At 43.0% G+C, this 13,109-nt stretch overlaps 1 protein-coding gene across 1 annotated transcript in view; it reads right to left on the bottom strand.

Moving 5' to 3' along the window:
• The window catches only part of LOC147871614 (TBC1 domain family member 4-like), a 259,104-nt gene that overhangs the window by 106,729 nt on the left and 139,266 nt on the right, over positions 1–13,109 (bottom strand). The gene's annotated exons all lie outside the window — the stretch shown is intronic.

Genomic DNA, 13,109 nt, shown 5'->3' with positions numbered 1-13,109 from the left:
TTAACCAACGTTTCAGAGGTCATACTGCCTCCATCATCAGAGTATGAAGATTTCTGTCTTCTGGGTTGTTGCGCTGTATAGTCTGGTCGATGTTTACCAACGTTTCGGAGGTCATACTGCCTCCGTCATCAGAGTATGAAGATTTCTGTCTTCTGGGTTGTTGTGCTGTGTAGTCTGGTCGATGTTTACCAACGTTTCGGAGGTCATACTGCCTCCATCATCAGGGCGGTGAGTATGAAGATTTCTGTCTTCTGGGTTGTTGTGCTGTGTAGTCTGGTCGATGTTTACCAACGTTTCGGAGGTCATACTGCCTCCATCATCAGGGCGATGAGTATGAAGATTTATGTCTTCTGGGTTGTTGCGCTGTGTAGTCTGGTCGATATTTACCAACGTTTCGGAGGTCATACTGCCTCCGTCATCAGAGTATGAAGATTTCTGTCTTCTGAGTTGTTGTGCTGTGTAGTCTGGTCGATGTTTACCAACGTTTCGGAGGTCATACTGCCTCCATCATCAGGGCGATGAGTATGAAGATTTATGTCTTCTGGGTTGTTGCGCTGTGTAGTCTGGTCGATGTTTACCAACGTTTCGGAGGTCATACTGCCTCCGTCATCAGAGTATGAAGATTTCTGTCTTCTGGGTTGTTGCGCTGTGTAGTCTGGTCGATGTTAACCAACGTTTCAGAGGTCATACTGCCTCCATCATCAGAGTATGAAGATTTCTGTCTTCTGGGTTGTTGCGCTGTGTAGTCTGGTCGATGTTTACCAACGTTTCGGAGGTCATACTGCCTCCATCATCAGGGCGATTCTTAGTATGAAGATTTATGTCTTCTGGGTTGTTGTGCTGTGTAGTCTGGTCGATGTTTACCAACGTTTCGGAGGTCATACTGCCTCCATCATCAGGGCGATGAGTATGAAGATTTATGTCTTCTGGGTTGTTGCGCTGTGTAGTCTGGTCGATGTTTACCAACGTTTCGGAGGTCATACTGCCTCCGTCATCAGATTATGAAGATTTCTGTCAACTGGGTTGATGCGCTGTGTAGTCTGGTCGATGTTAACCAACGTTTCAGAGGTCATACTGCCTCCGTCATCAGAGTATGAAGATTTATGTCTTCTGGGTTGTTGCGCTGTGTAGTCTGGTCGATGTTTACCAACGTTTCGGAGGTCATACTGCCTCCGTCATCAGAGTATGAAGATTTCTGTCTTCTGGGTTGTTGTGTTGTGTAGTCTGGTCGATGTTTACCAACGTTTCGGAGGTCATACTGCCTCCGTCATCAGAGTATGAAGATTTCTGTCTTCTAGGTTGTTGCGCTGTGTAGTCTGGTCGATGTTTACCAACGTTTCGGAGGTCATACTGCCTCCGTCATCAGAGTATGAAGATTTCTGTCTTCTGCGTTGTTGTGCTGTGTAGTCTGGTCGATGTTTACCAACGTTTCGGAGGTCATACTGCCTCCATCATCAGGGCGATGAGTATGAAGATTTATGTCTTCTGGGTTGTTGCGCTGTGTAGTCTGGTCGATGTTTACCAACGTTTCGGAGGTCATACTGCCTCCGTCATCAGAGTATGAAGATTTCTGTCTTCTGGGTTGTTGCGCTGTGTAGTCTGGTCGATGTTAACCAACGTTTCAGAGGTCATACTGCCTCCAACATCAGAGTATGAAGATTTCTGTCTTCTGGGTTGTTGCGCTGTGTAGTCTGGTCGATGTTTACCAACGTTTCGGAGGTCATACTGCCTCCATCATCAGGGCGATTCATAGTATGAAGATTTCTGTCTTCTGGGTTGTTGTGCTGTGTAGTCTGGTCGATGTTTACCAACGTTTCGGAGGTCATACTGCCTCCATCATCAGGGCTATGAGTATGAAGATTTATGTCTTCTGGGTTGTTGCGCTGTGTAGTCTGGTCGATGTTTACCAACGTTTCGGAGGTCATACTGCCTCCGTCATCAGAGTATGAAGATTTCTGTCTTCTGGGTTGTTGCGCTGTGTAGTCTGGTCGATGTTAACCAACGTTTCAGAGGTCATACTGCCTCCGTCATCAGAGTATGAAGATGTCTGTCTTCTGGGTTGTTGTGCTGTGTAGTCTGGTCGATGTTTACCAACGTTTCAGAGGTCATACTGCCTCCGTCATCAGAGTATGAAGATTTCTGTCTTCTGGGTTGTTGTGCTGTGTAGTCTGGTCGATGTTTACCAACGTTTCGGAGGTCATACTGCCTCCGTCATCAGAGTATGAAGATTTCTGTCTTCTGGGTTGTTGCGCTGTGTAGTCTGGTCGATGTTAACCAACGTTTCAGAGGTCATACTACCTCCGTCATCAGAGTATGAATATTTCTGTCTTCTGGGTTGTTGCGCTGTGTAGTCTGGTCGATGTTAACCAACGTTTCAGAGGTCATACTGCCTCCGTCATCAGAGTATGAAGATTTCTGTCTTCTGGATTGTTGCGCTGTGTAGTCTGGTCGATGTTTACCAACGTTTCGGAGGTCATACTGCCTCCATCATCAGGGCGATGAGTATGAAGATTTCTGTCTTCTGGGTTGTTGCGCTGTGTAGTCTGGTCGAAGTTTACCAACGTTTCGGAGGTCATACTGCCTCCGTCATCAGAGTATGAAGATTTCTGTCTTCTGAGTTGTTGTGCTGTGTAGTCTGGTCGATGTTTACCAACGTTTCGGATGTCATACTGCCTCCATCATCAGGGCGATGAGTATGAAGATTTATGTCTTCTGGGTTGTTGCGCTGTGTAGTCTGGTCGATGTTTACCAACGTTTCGGAGGTCATACTACCTCCGTCATCAGAGTATGAAGATTTCTGTCTTCTGGGTTGTTGCTCTGTGTAGTCTGGTCGATGTTAACCAACGTTTCAGAGGTCATACTGCCTCCATCATCAGAGTATGAAGATTTCTGTCTTCTGGGTTGTTGCGCTGTGTAGTCTGGTCGATGTTAACCAACGTTTCAGAGGTCATACTGCCTCCATCATCAGAGTATGAAGATTTCTGTCTTCTGGGTTGTTGCGCTGTGTAGTCTGGTCGATGTTTACCAACGTTTCGGAGGTCATACTGCCTCCGTCATCAGATTATGAAGATTTCTGTCTTCTGGGTTTTTGTGCTGTGTAGTCTGGTCGATGTTTACCAACGTTTCGGAGGTCATACTGCCTCCATCATCAGGGCGGTGAGTATGAAGATTTCTGTCTTCTGGGTTGTTGCGCTGTGTAGTCTGGTCGATGTTTACCAACGTTTCGGAGGTCATACTGCCTCCGTCATCAGAGTATGAAGATTTCTGTCTTCTGAGTTGTTGTGCTGTGTAGTCTGGTCGATGTTTACCAACGTTTCGGAGGTCATACTGCCTCCATCATCAGGGCGATGAGTATGAAGATTTATGTCTTCTGGGTTGTTGCGCTGTGTAGTCTGGTCGATGTTTACCAACGTTTCAGAGGTCATACTGCCTCCGTCATCAGAGTATGAAGATTTCTGTCTTCTGGGTTGTTGCGCTGTGTAGTCTGGTCGATGTTAACCAACGTTTCAGAGGTCATACTGCCTCCATCATCAGAGTATGAAGATTTCTGTCTTCTGGGTTGTTGCGCTGTGTAGTCTGGTCGATGTTTACCAACGTTTCGGAGGTCATACTGCCTCCATCATCAGGGCGATTCTTAGTATGAAGATTTATGTCTTCTGGGTTGTTGTGCTGTGTAGTCTGGTCGATGTTTACCAACGTTTCGGAGGTCATACTGCCTCCATCATCAGGGCGATGAGTATGAAGATTTATGTCTTCTGGGTTGTTGCGCTGTGTAGTCTGGTCGATGTTTACCAACGTTTCGGAGGTCATACTGCCTCCGTCATCAGAGTATGAAGATTTCTGTCAACTGGGTTGATGCGCTGTGTAGTCTGGTCGATGTTAACCAACGTTTCAGAGGTCATACTGCCTCCGTCATCAGAGTTCGAAGATTTATGTCTTCTGGGTTGTTGCGCTGTGTAGTCTGGTCGATGTTTACCAACGTTTCGGAGGTCATACTGCCTCCGTCATCAGAGTATGAAGATTTCTGTCTTCTGGGTTGTTGTGTTGTGTAGTCTGGTCGATGTTTACCAACGTTTCGGAGGTCATACTGCCTCCGTCATCAGAGTATGAAGATTTCTGTCTTCTAGGTTGTTGCGCTGTGTAGTCTGGTCGATGTTTACCAACGTTTCGGAGGTCATACTGCCTCCGTCATCAGAGTATGAAAATTTCTGTCTTCTGCGTTGTTGTGCTGTGTAGTTTGGTCGATGTTTACCAACGTTTCGGAGGTCATACTGCCTCCGTCATCAGAGTATGAAGATTTCTGTCTTCTGGGTTGTTGCGCTGTGTAGTCTGGTCGATGTTAACCAACGTTTCAGAGGTCATACTGCCTCCATCATCAGAGTATGAAGATTTCTGTCTTCTGGGTTGTTGCGCTGTGTAGTCTGGTCGATGTTTACCAACGTTTCGGAGGTCATACTGCCTCCATCATCAGGGCGATTCATAGTATGAAGATTTCTGTCTTCTGGGTTGTTGCGCTGTGTAGTCTGGTCGATGTTAACCAACGTTTCAGAGGTCATACTGCCTCCGTCATCAGAGTATGAATATTTCTGTCTTCTGGGTTGTTGCGCTGTGTAGTCTGGTCGATGTTAACCAACGTTTCAGAGGTCATACTGCCTCCGTCATCAGAGTATGAAGATTTCTGTCTTCTGGGTTGTTGCGCTGTGTAGTCTGGTCGATGTTAACCAACGTTTCAGAGGTCATACTGCCTCCGTCATCAGAGTATGAAGATTTCTGTCTTCTGGGTTGTTGCGCTGTGTAGTCTGGTCGATGCTAACCAACGTTTCAGAGGTCATACTGCCTCCGTCATCAGAGTATGAAGATTTATGTCTTCTGGGTTGTTGCGCCGTGTAGTCTGGTCGATGTTAACCAACGTTTCAGAGGTCATACTGCCTCCATCATCAGAGTATGAAGATTTCTGTCTTCTGTGTTATTGCGCTGTGTAGTCTGGTCGATGTTTACCAACGTTTCGGAGGTCATACTGCCTCCATCATCAGGGCGATGAGTATGAAGATTTATGTCTTCTGGGTTGTTGTGCTGTGTAGTCTGGTCGATGTTTACCAACGTTTCAGAGGTCATACTGCCTCCATCATCAGAGTATGAAGATTTATGTCTTTTGGGTTGTTGCGCTGTGTAGTCTGGTCGATGTTTACCAACGTTTCGGAGGTCATACTGCCTCCGTCATCAGAGTATGAAGATTTCTGTCTTCTGGGTTTTTGCGCTGTGTAGTCTGGTCGATGTTAACCAACGTTTCAGAGGTCATACTGCCTCCGTCATCAGAGTATGAAGATTTCTGTCTTCTGGGTTGTTGTGCTGTGTAGTCTGGTCGATGTTTACCAACGTTTCGGAGGTCATACTGCCTCCATCATCAGGGCGATGAGTATGAAGATTTATGTCTTCTGGGTTGTTGCGCTGTGTAGTCTGGTCGATGTTTACCAACGTTTCAGAGGTCATTCTGCCTCCGTCATCAGAGTATGAAGATTTCTGTCTTCTGGGTTGTTGTGCTGTGTAGTCTGGTCGATGTTTACCAACGTTTCGGAGGTCATACTGCCTCCGTCATCAGAGTATGAAGATTTCTGTCTTCTGGGTTGTTGCGCTGTGTAGTCTGGTCGATGTTTACCAACGTTTCGGAGGTCATACTGCCTCCGTCATCAGAGTATGAAGATTTCTGTCTTCTGGGTTGTTGCGCTGTGTAGTCTGGTCGATGTTAACCAACGTTTCAGAGGTCATACTGCCTCCGTCATCAGAGTATGAAGATTTCTGTCTTCTGGGTTGTTGCGCTGTGTAGTCTGGTCGATGTTAACCAACGTTTGAGAGGTCATACAGCCTCCGTCATCAGAGTATGAAGATTTCTGTCTTCTGGGTTGTTGCGCTGTGTAGTCTGGTCGATGTTAACCAACGTTTCAGAGGTCATACTGCCTCCGTCATCAGAGTATGAAGATTTATGTCTTCTGGGTTGTTGCGCCGTGTAGTCTGGTCGATGTTAACCAACGTTTCAGAGGTCATACTACCTCCGTCATCAGAGTATGAAGATTTCTGTCTTCTGGGTTGTTGCGCTGTGTAGTCTGGTCGATGTTAACCAACGTTTCAGAGGTCATACTGCCTTCATCATCAGGGCGATGAGTATGAAGATTTCTGTCTTCTGGGTTGTTGCGCTGTGTAGTCTGGTCGATGTTAACTAACGTTTCAGAGGTCATACTGCCTCCGTCATCAGAGTATGAAGATTTCTGTCTTCTGGGTTGTTGCGCTGTGTAGTCTGGTCGATGTTAACCAACGTTTCAGAGGTCATACTGCCTCCATCATCAGGGCGATGAGTATGAAGATTTCTGTCTTCTGGGTTGTTGCGCTGTGTAGTCTGGTCGATGTTAACCAACGTTTCAGAGGTCATACTGCCTCAGTCATCAGAGTATGAAGATTTCTGTCTTCTGGGTTGTTGCGCTGTGTAGTCTGGTCGATGTTAACCAACGTTTCAGAGGTCATACTGCCTCCATCATCAGGGCGATGAGTATGAAGATTTCTGTCTTCTGGGTTGTTGCGCTGTGTAGTCTGGTCAATGTTAACCAACGTTTCAGAGGTCATACTGCCTCCGTCATGAGTGCGATGAGTCTGAAGATTTCTGTCTTCTGGGTTGTTGCGCTGTGTAGTCTGGTCGATGTTAACCAACGTTTCAGAGGTCATACTGCCTCCATCATCAGAGTATGAAGATTTCTGTCTTCTGGGTTGTTGCGCTGTGTAGTCTGGTCGATGTTAACCAACGTTTCAGAGGTCATACTGCCTCCGTCATCAGAGTATGAAGATTTCTGTCTTCTGGGTTGTTGCGCTGTGTAGTCTGGTCGATGTTAACCAACGTTTCAGAGGTCATACTGCCTCCGTCATCAGAGTATGAAAATTTCTGTCTTCTGGGTTGTTGCGCCGTGTAGTCTGGTCGATGTTTACCAACGTTTCAGAGGTCATACTACCTCCGTCATCAGAGTATGAAGATTTCTGTCTTCTGGGTTGTTGCGCTGTGTAGTCTGGTCGATGTTAACCAACGTTTCAGATGTCATACTGCCTCCATCATCAGGGCGATGAGTATGAAGATTTCTGTCTTCTTGGTTTGTTGCGCTGTGTAGTCTGGTCGATGTTAACCAACGTTTCAGAGGTCATACTGCCACTGTCATCATGGAGATAAATGAAAATGTGAATTCATCGCCCTGATGACGGAGGCAGTATGACCTCCGAAACGTTGGTTAACATCGACCAGACTACACAGCGCAACAACCCAGAAGACAGAAATATTCATACTCAGATGACGGAGGCAGTATGACCTCTGAAACGTTGGTAAACATCGACCAGACTACACAGCGCAACAACACAGAAGACGGAAATCTTCATGTGTTTTATTTGTTATAATTATTATTAATTATTATTTAAAACATATATCCTTTTCTACGTCATACTTTCAGACATATTTTGAAAGATTCTGACTAAAACTTTAATCGCTTTCACCTAACTACATTATGTTAGTATTGACGTGTTAATCACTCATTTAATTTCTTTTTGTAAAATGCCTATTACTATAACCGGCTTCTTTTTATAACATCAACAGTCGCAAAGCTAATCAGAAATTTACATCATATCCTGAAACTTCATGTTCACAACGACCTTCCAGCAGTCATTATTATGCCTATTATTATCAATGAGTCGTGGTACCTGTCGGCATAGCGATATAGATGTCCAGGTCTGAGTTTAGCTGAACCAGCCTGACGCAAAATACAGCTTCCAAAACGTTGTTTTAAAATCTGGGCAATGAAAAATGTCCATAAGAACTATTTTGCGCAGACTTTCTACTTCCCTTCATGTCCACACGACGTTACTACCCAGAAGACCAAAATGGGTAACTTTATCTTACCTTTTAGCTTATTTGTAGGCTCTGTTTAACAGACGAGACGCCTAACAACAAACTGGAGACAATTCTAACTGAAAGCATGTAAAATTAACTGCTTATAAAAGAGAAATTATATAGCAGAATTAAGTCTCAATCATGTTTAAAATATCTAAGCATAAGAGAAAATGGAATCGAATAGTATAGCTTACATTTTACAACCTGCTTCATAAATAAAAACTGACAATAAAGTTAATAATTTTGTTTATTCTTATTACATATTATAAATATAGCGTTTATACTCGTATGGGTATCACAAAATAGAAACTTGAATTTTCCAAATATGACTTAACGTGATCAACAACTGTTCTCATTCATGCAGTTCGCTAATCGCTCATTGTACATTGAAAACAAAACAGAAAACTACAGAGACGGATGTTCGAAGGGAATGTTTTTGGTATCAATTATTACAATTCTAAACACACTGTACACTGTTAATAGTAAGTAAATCATTTTAATTGACGTTTCTTTCCCGCATATTTGTACAGATAATGAAATTGCTGTTTAAAACAACATGAAAAATACAATCTCATCTTGCGTTGCTCAAATACAGGGACCATAATCACTAAACTATTCAATAATTTAAAATTTTAATGTATCCCAGACTTTTACTTAACTTTATGCATCCTGTTATTTAATTGAAATAAAATACTGTCAGAAAACACGTAGCAAAACGAATGTATTATATAAATATCTCCTCCATAAGCCCACAACTACCTCTTTTAATGCAACGGTTATACGTTCCTAATAATTTACCTAGAACTTACATGAAACACCAAAGTTCCTTTTAAATCCCTCATGGCTGTGTAATACTCTGTCTCCGAGTGCACGCATTTCAAAGACCTGGGATCATTAAGCACAAACAGTTTGCTGATTTATTTTATTTAGTAGTTGTTCTTCTCACACCAGCGTGGGCGAAGAATTCCTTATGGGCCCGCCAATGTCTATTTGTCTGTTTGTGACCGACCGTGATGATATTAAAAACGTCTTTGGAATTTCAATATAATGCAGATTACACCCTTCTAATCGCGTTAATTGGTCAGGATTTTCATACTAAAACTGGGATATTTATATGGGCGTACAATGTAAACCATGAAGATGGCAGTGCCAGGATAGAAGAAGAGGTTTGAAGTTTGGATCCATAAATTTCCCGGAAACACAGTAATACGACTCTGTATGGCGAAACCAACAAGGATAAGAATACATTTTTACTAAGTTATGACCACTTCCTTTCTTTTCCTCAGCCTCTGACTTCTCACAGAGATCTGGGTTCATTGCCAGACGACTTAAAATAAGATTCGTAGTGGTTGAAGTTGTTAAAGCTGATTTCTATCTTACATCTGTTTTTCCTCTTAATCACCGCCCCATACCCATCTTTAAGCATCTCATGAGATGAGTGTTAGCCACGACCAAGCAACCCCCAAAATAGGCGGCTTCATGTTTGACCCGGAGCTTGGTTGATCTAGGAGTAAAGACATTCTTATGGCCTCTTTCATATTTCCGTATGTTTTTTTAAGTGTTCTGTCTGACGACAGGTCCATATGAACAGCATCCTTCGATCCTTTTCTCGGACTGGGACCTGTTCATATACGTTCTTGGCAGATGATCCAGAAGTGGTTTGCCATTGCCTTCTTCTGTGTGTGAATGGAGTAATTGTTGGGATGCCACGGAGGAAAACTCCGTGTTGCCTAGACCACGGCCTTGCCCAACACAAGTTATAAATTCGAACCCGAGACCCCAGGATTACAAGGCCAGCGTTCTAACCGCTAGACCACCTCATCTTATTATTATTTAGTGTTCTGTCTGACGACAGGTCCATATGAACAGCATCCTTCGATCCTTTTCTCGGACTGGGACCTGTTCATATACGTTCTTGGCAGATGAGCCAGAAGTGGTTTGCCATTGCCTTCTTCTGTGTGTGAATGGAGTAATTGTTGGGATGCCACGGAGGAAAACTCCGTGTTGCCTAGACCACGGCCTTGCCCAACACAAGTTATAAATACGGGCACCGCCGGGAATCGAACCCGAGACCCCCAGGATTACAAGGCCAGCGTTCTAACCGCTAGACCAGCCCATCTTATTATTATTCAGTGTTCTGTCTTACGACAGGTCCATTGCTCTGCCCAAAAAGAGCTCTCCAGTTTTCCCTAATCTCAGCTTCTCGTTTTAATTCCTGGAATTTCATCTTCTAGCGAGTTCATACTCTTCGCCAAATATTATTACAGTGATAAAATAAAGAAATGTGATTTGTAAGGGCATGTAACATGCACAGGTAATAAAAAATTGTATAGAGAATTTTAGTTGTAAAGTCTGATGGAAAGAGGCCACTTCGAAAACGTCTGAGTACATGTGAGTTATAAACGTGAATAAGGTTACAGCTGTAGTTTGGATTCATCTGAACCAGTATATCGATTTTCTTGGCCCCTGCAAATACAGTAATGGGTTTTCGAGTTCCATAAACGGCGAGAAATTTCAACACTAACTAACCGACTCTTAATTTATGATGAAGGACCCTACACCTTTATGTTATGTCGGGTTTACTAATTTGTTATAAAAAGTGCACATTTTGATTGGTCTCAGATTACGCTTGCCTGTCTGTGGTGAAAATTCTCAGAGCCCTTCAGCATTGCAAAATGGTTTATAGGCGTCATCTTATTCACCTCCAAGTGTCATCTTGTTTACATGCCCCTGTGATGGATATTAGATCGCACAATCAATGTCTAGCACAAACTTTCATGTAGCTCAAAGAGACGTCTGTACAAGACACATCGTGTATTTTAACTGTGTTCTCCGAGACTATTGTTAAATATGTTTAATACTACGTATCTGTAAGCGAAGTACACAACAAAACGTATGTTGACAACATTTACGTTCATTTATTTAAATTGAGACTGATCGACCCTTAGGTAATTAATAACGCTATTTCACCCACCGATATTAGGCCTATCTAGTCACGAAATGGACGAGACGACGAGGTTATGGATTTTGAACGAACTGGTCGTGGCCTAGTTAAAGACAATGTCACGTGATTCGCCTAGAGGAAATGATAACCTCTTCTTGTTCATCGCCAGTTACAACTAAGCTGTTATAATTGTGGTTAAAAACTGGCTCAGGATCATGTCTAATGACGCTCTTTTGTATCAGCGATGTTGAAACGTCACGCTTTGAAATCTTCATTCGGCCATTTCTGTTCTCACTGCAATGGTCACTCCTTTGTATTCTCTGTACCTGCAATGACTTACGCGTTCACAACTGCACGAACTCGGGTAAAACCACAGAGCATTACAGAAGTCGCTTTCCAGAACTGAAACGAAGTGTCCAGAACACGTTTCTTTGTTATTAAACACAGTAATGCAATATCCTAGTTACAAATAATTTTAAAGCAAACTGATGTTCGTGACAGATGATTTCAGTCTTTGAAACAAGATTTTTAATGACAGTAATCTATCAATAATATTGATTCCTATTGCTCTGTATGGTAGTGACAAACACTGGTTATCGATAATTGTGGATATCAGTGATTGAAAGCCGGCCAATAGACAAGAATGCTTACAATGTACATGCCATTCTAATCTTTACCTGATCGGTTTATTAGCTTCAAAAATGTCAATTAGTTGAATTTGCTGACTACGCAGTTTTCCAGCTTTTCTGCATCTTCATATTTTGATCAAAAGGAGCCCGGGGATGACGAATACGCAGAGGAAGATGTTTAGTAGGCGAAAATGGAGGAAACGAATATGACAAGACGAAGCCTCCCAGTTATCACACTGTTCATAAATCTATAAAAAAACGATTAAGAACACTCCTTCTAAACACGAAATCAAGTACCTAAATAACAAACTAGCTGGCTGGCTCGCTTAGGGAACCCGAAGGTTCATCACCGAATTAACCAAAGCCCTGTCCTGGGCCAACAAAATCCAGTCTCCTTCAACTCCTATCTCCCACATATCCCGCCTGAGATTATCCTCCCATCTACGTCTAGGTCTTCCCAGCGGTCTCTTCCCCTCAGGCTTCCCAAATAGTGGACCCAACCAACTACATGGCTTAGGGAACCCGAAGGTTCATCACCGAATTAACCAAAGCCCTCCACCGGACCCTGTCCTGGGCCAACAAAATCCAATCTCCTTCAACTCCTATCTCCCACAGATCCCGCCTGAGATTATCCTCCCATCTACGTCTAGGTCTTCCCAGCGGTCTCTTCCCCTCAGGCTTCCCAACCAACACCCGGTGCACACCTCTTGTCCCATCCATGCGCGCTACATGCCCAGCCCATCTCATTCTTCTCGACTTAATCACCCTGACAATGGAGAAACAGCCTCAAGTTACAGAGGTTAGCTAAGAACATATTGAATGAGCAGTCGCGGACAGCCGATGAGGTGTGGTCCTCCAGCTTGGAGGTGAGGCTAAGAACCTATCATCGTAAAAAAACTGTCTTGTTACAAAAAATACGCAACTAGTAAGTGTTAATAACACAAAGTTGAAAGTTAAATTACGCCGCCAGTTTTGAACTTTAATTGAATACTTGCAGTGCCCCCATCTTTATAAACGTTAGGACGTTCTCTTATCAATTATTTTACAACGCCGGAAACGTGTTTCCTCCTTTTTATTAAAAGTTTCTGAACACACTACCAAAGCATTTCTCCGGGAAATTACATCGAATTATTTTATATATTGACAAATTTTATTTTTCCACAAGTTGAAATCAATACGGCCACTCGTCAGAATACAAGTTCATGGGGTTTCATAAAAGATTCCGTTTTATAACTCCACTGACATGTGTCCTTTTCCTTCCAAGCATTCATTTAATAAAGCTCGTTCATAACAGCCTTTCCGACTGTTTTACCGATGTTATTAGTTCAGATTCAAATGCACATAGACCTCCAGTAGAAAAAATTAGGCTTCAATAACATTACTAAAACACTACACTAGTAAATATTATGAACCAGTTCAATATAGTTCACATCTTGACAAACCACTGAATATTATTACCCAAATTCTTTCTGGGCATTCCAACCGAAACTTCAGACGTATTTTCTGTTTCCCCACTTGCACACTCCGGACCTAAGGTAAAGACATTTAAATGCTGAAGATTTTTAACTATCGCAAAAAATTTGCAATGTTTTCCGATTTTTCTGAAGTATTTTGAATT

This window comes from Zootermopsis nevadensis, unplaced genomic scaffold, assembly GCF_977971745.1.
Source record: "Zootermopsis nevadensis isolate Lab colony 2312 unplaced genomic scaffold, Znev_1.0 Znev_ptg000045l, whole genome shotgun sequence".
NCBI lineage: Eukaryota > Metazoa > Arthropoda > Insecta > Blattodea > Termopsidae > Zootermopsis > Zootermopsis nevadensis.
This window is presented reverse-complemented; position numbering and strand designations above follow the sequence as displayed.